This window comes from Polyergus mexicanus, unplaced genomic scaffold (genome assembly GCF_030449975.1).
Source record: "Polyergus mexicanus isolate NDT 795.1 unplaced genomic scaffold, iyPolMexi1.0 SCAF_18, whole genome shotgun sequence".
Taxonomy (NCBI): domain Eukaryota; kingdom Metazoa; phylum Arthropoda; class Insecta; order Hymenoptera; family Formicidae; genus Polyergus; species Polyergus mexicanus.
This window is the reverse complement of record NW_027223338.1, coordinates 2,480,901-2,486,194: the sequence shown is the minus strand read 5'-3', so window position 1 is coordinate 2,486,194 and position 5,294 is coordinate 2,480,901.

Below are 5,294 nucleotides of genomic sequence, written 5' to 3'. Positions count from 1 at the left end.
AACATAACAAAGACTACGACTAATCAAACTGTGAAAGAAAAAGAGAGAAACATATACACAGATAATAAAATTTTTTAAATAGTAAAAAAAGTAAAATTTAATTTCAGTTTTTTTCCGCGTACTTGCTTCTTGCTAATATTATAAAATATTACATCGCATATATTTCGTAATTGCATATACCATAATCGTATAAAACGCACGTAATTACATATTACGGTTATTCACGGAGTGCAAAGTTTGAGACATCACGGCTTTTTTATTGCAACGGGCGATAAAAATGACGTGAAGTTAGTGACTTGATAAGGCGTAACGCGGTCGAATAATGGCGAAGAGGGTAGTAGTTAGTTCGCTGGGGGTGAACAGACAGAAAACAATAGTTAGTGCACTATAGCCGGTTGGCGAGTACGTAAAACCGGTACTTATTGGCGGAACGTCGCGCTCCCCGCAGTGGAGTAGTTAACGCCGCCGTGTGATCAGCCGCGAAGCGCGGATGAGTGGCATTGGCTGGCCAGTAGTCGAAACGATCGGTGGTCAGACGTGCCGCCGCGAGCGCGCGGTTCAGTAGTCAGTATCAACGAACCGGGCTGACAACACGCTTACGCGGAACAGAACGCACGGCAATCATCGATATGGACAGTTATCGAATTGCAACAATCTCGATGCGTAAACCTGTACTGTACTGTCCGATACGATTCTTGGCGATTTCGTCTATTTTCGTCCAAGTTTTGTATAACACGCGCGCATCCTATTCACGACTTACCTCTTATTTCGATTCATTCGCTCATTAATTAATTTGTCAAATTTGTTTGTTTTTTGTTCGTATCGCAAATCTTTTCAAAGCTAAATAAAAGTTTATCCGCGTATAAATCTCGATTTGTCTCGACTTCATGCATTTTAAGCACAGCTCCAGTGCGATAAATGATTCGAATTTAATGAAACCGCTGTAATGAAAGTTAATTAAAATGGGAGAATTACGTTGGATTGTCGCGCAATTTTTTTAAATTGTACTGAGACTACCTTTTTATATCGCATTCCGATTTAATGTATTCAACGGGCGAGAGAACTCCGCTGTTCATTTATAAGGCGGTAGTAGTAAGAGTCGACGCAATAATCAGACACGCTCGGCCATTCGAACGAGTTTCCACTGTACCGGTGGATAACGGAATTCATTACCAGGCATACAGTCGACGTTATTTCCTTCTGACCCCTTTAATTTACGATTATTTCGAGCGTCCTGATTTAATACCTGCGATGCTTTAAACATGCCCGTATATAAAAGCGCGTACGTTATTTTAAGCTGAGAATATTAATCTTTAATTTTAATGCCAACCCAGTACTAATTTATTAATGTTTATAAAACAAAAGTTAATATCACGTTTAAACGTGTCGCTTACATTTCAAAATTAATTTGTGTATTGTTAAATGTTGCTTACGAGTATTAATGTAAAACTTAATCGAATATTGCCACAAGCCATAACAAATAATAGGCCATCATATATATTTTTATTTTATCTTCACCTTAAAAATTCATTATAAATGACTATTTTTTATTAACTATTTTTTATCACATATTCGGTTTGCACGCTATATAGTTAATAGTTTTACTATCGTCGCGATTAACCTTTGTCCAACTGATTATTAAAATGTCGCAATTAAATAATTATCCAACTTATCATTCGCAAATTAATCTGAGTTAGTTGTCTATTGCGTAATTGAATTACATATAATTCCATATATTCGTCTAGGGTGCGCGTTAATCCACCAGAGAGAGAAACCCATCTTCCGTATACTATAAGATGGCAAAGTCCTACCTATCCTCGACCGGTGCAAACGCACCCAACTATTCCCATAGCATTAATTAAATTTCCGACTTCCCTCCCACCCGCCCGGTCGCGGGCCGACTATACGAAACGATTCCTCGATTTCATGATTTCTCCACCGCCAAAGCTATGCGCCGCGGCAATTCGCAGACGACCGCAAAACTCCGTCACGCAGCCGAAAGGGTAATAGACGGGGCACGGAGGAAAGTCCAAGGATGGCTTACATTCAGCTCTCTTCACCCCTCGTCTTTTCCACCCTCCTGCATCGTTCACGTCCTGCAGCTTGCAACGGTTTAACGCGATCCTGTGCAAATTTGTATGCGGCCAAGTTTATATGGTACCCGGGTTGAGCGTTAGTTTCATCCACCCTCCCCCTCTTCTCGACCTATTCACCTCCCCCGCCTCAGTCCGCCGCCCCGTTTCAAATCTACCGCCATCGTCTCCTCCCTGTCCCTTCTCCGCTAGTTCTCTGGGTCAACATCGCCGAAAGCGTATCAACACACACGCGGTCGTATCCGTGCGCGTGTATCTTTATCACAGCGTATACACATGGATGTGTACACGCGGTGTCCAAAAAGCCGCGTATTTGCTCTTGTTTGAGCCCGCTATAATTACGTAATTTCCAACATTAAGCTTGCTTATTAAATTGTAAATTAGATTACATTGCAATGTAAAGTCTATTTGCATTATTCATTTCGCAAAACCTAAGCTCTTTGGTTCGCCAAAACGTTTATGTATTCTTTAATTTTCGAATACTAAATAATTCTATATATGATTATGCGTGCCAGAGAATATCTAAACGCAAAAACAATTATCGTTCTTAGCTTCATAGCTTATCCGTATTATAAATGCGTTCGAGAGGAAACCTGCGAGTTCCGAAACATCCTACATACGTTGCACGCATCTGTTCATACACAGATTGTTGTTTGTACGACGAGCGTACCCATATGCACGCGTGTAAATGCAATCTGTGCGTATATGGGGGCTTTTGCGTGCGGCGCGTTTGCAGATACACGCATTTACGAATGCACGTCGACGCACGTATGTATATGTATATTATAGCATATACGTGCTGCATTATGTGTGTACACTCCTCGGGATTTTCAATTGCTTTGTTTTAACTTATGTATAAATATCAAAATAACGTTGTATCGCGATTGTATATTTATAAATGTACAAATCTCTTTCTCTTTCTCTCTTCCGTTATTAAAAAGATACAGAGCTGTTATTCTATTACGGAAATAATAATTTATAAACTCGATGAAGAATATAGTAGTACATAAAAATGTAAGAGAATTAGTTAAAAAATATTAATAATAAAAGAATATCAGAGAAGCATCTAAATATTCATATTTCACTTGAAAATTCTAGAAGACCATCTGTTCTCTATCCACTGATAAATTCATTACTTCGTAAGTTTTACTTTTTCAAAGTAAGTGAGCTATTTATCGATGGTTAAAGATGCAAGAAAACTTGTAAAGTTGTTTCAATATAGACCATTCGTCCATTTAACGATTAATCTTCTGTCATCATCCAAGTAACTAATTATCTTTCCTATATAATCGAGCCTGAATATTCGAATATTCCAATAATATTCATTTATTACTAGAATATTTGATGTCGGGGATACTCGATGCTCGTCTAAATAATATATATATAATTTTATATGCAGATATGTATAACTGACACATTTTTACACTTTATATATTATGTGTGTGTATACATATCTGCATATAAAATTACAAACTACAGTATTCATATATGTATTGTATATACGAAGACGAAAACTTTGTCAATACTTGGAGAACATGTTAATATCGATCGAATTATTAGAATATCATCGAAATAACCCATTTTTGGGTACTATAATTCTTGCCCTCGCCTATTCTTAAATATTCTGGCATTCTATTCCGTGCCTATTATCGTATGCAAACTCGTGCAAAGTACGCAAAGGTCTCACCCAGAGCTTCAAGTATTACGTACAAGTTATGACAGCGCAATAAAATTTATAAAAATCTTGCCGCGCTTTGGAGGAATCGCGCAAATATCACTCGGTTCACCTTGTAGCGCGCTCTCTATCTTTCTTTCGTTATAAATATATAATCCTCGTGCACATGCAAGCTCTTCCGCAACTGTGGTAGGAAGAGAAGCTCTGATATCACCAACGGCCAGCGAGCGACTTGGGCGGACATGGCCAAAACTTTAAATTTCGTAGGGAAAGCCCCGACGGCGTTGGCCCATGCTAATTTTACGATGCTATGTCGCCGTGCGTCACCTACGTGTCCCGACCACCCACAACCCGTTGCCGCCAGCCAAGCCTCTCCCCATCCTGTTCTCGCTCGAGATTCACCGGCGTACCAAACTACATCGGTGGCTTTTCAGAGGTACGAGAACTCCGTTGCTTTCCCGTTACGTCCCTCAGGCAAGGAGAGAAAGCCATTTAGATGTTCGGCCGGACGACGTACGATGCACTCGAGGCCCCACTCTCTGTCGCACCAATCCTACTACCTTTGCCTCTTCCCACTGCAACACTCTTTGTACCTTGTGTTACGGCGCCTTGCGCTTTTGACGACGTCTCTTTCAATGAACGATGGAAGAAGCGCTACGATTTTGTGATAAAATCAATTAAATATTCGCGTGCCACAAAAAATACACGAAAATGTAGGTAAGTAATTTTCATCGTTGTCGCGAATGAACACAGAGATTGTTTCTGCGTGACTGTGTCATTGAAATTTCAATTCATCGATACTGTAGCTGCGGTGAATGTACTGTCTGGCAATTATCACATCGCATTGGCAATCGAAATGTGTAACTGACTCATTTGATCAATTTTGATAGATGGTTCGGCGATAACAGTTGTTTAACTTCGAAAATCAAGGAATCTGATGGATCACATTACACGGATGCAAATGGATAATAGAATTTAATCTCTCGTATAATTTTCAATGGATTTTGTCCCAACTAAAATGTGAGCTCACGGATCGAGATATCGATTGCTGAAATCCCCTATAATTTATATTAATGAATAATTTACGTTTTTTTGTTTGTTTTTTTTTCGGATAACATCGCTTAATATAATTTGCCTCGCTATTTGCATTTTGTACATTTCCGGAGAGCGAAACGTTTAATATATTATTACAACCGTAAAACTGCTCGCAACGTATTGTATCTCTGTGAATACGATATGCCCACGATGCAAATTACTTTCCAAAATTATAACAAATAAACGAAGCAGAAAAAAGTTATCGCGATACCCTCCGTCATACGTTATCGATATTCACTCGAACACTCGCGCGAGGATACAATAAGTAGAGGGGTGGCGCGATATTATATGCCGAAACGCAAGCAATATAGGATCCACCGCGCGTTCACGTACGAGTTCCGGCGGCGGACTATTGCGTCATTATTATTAATGCATATGTTACGGCGCGAGATGTCTGGGAAGACAACCCGGATGGCCTCCATTTGGATCTG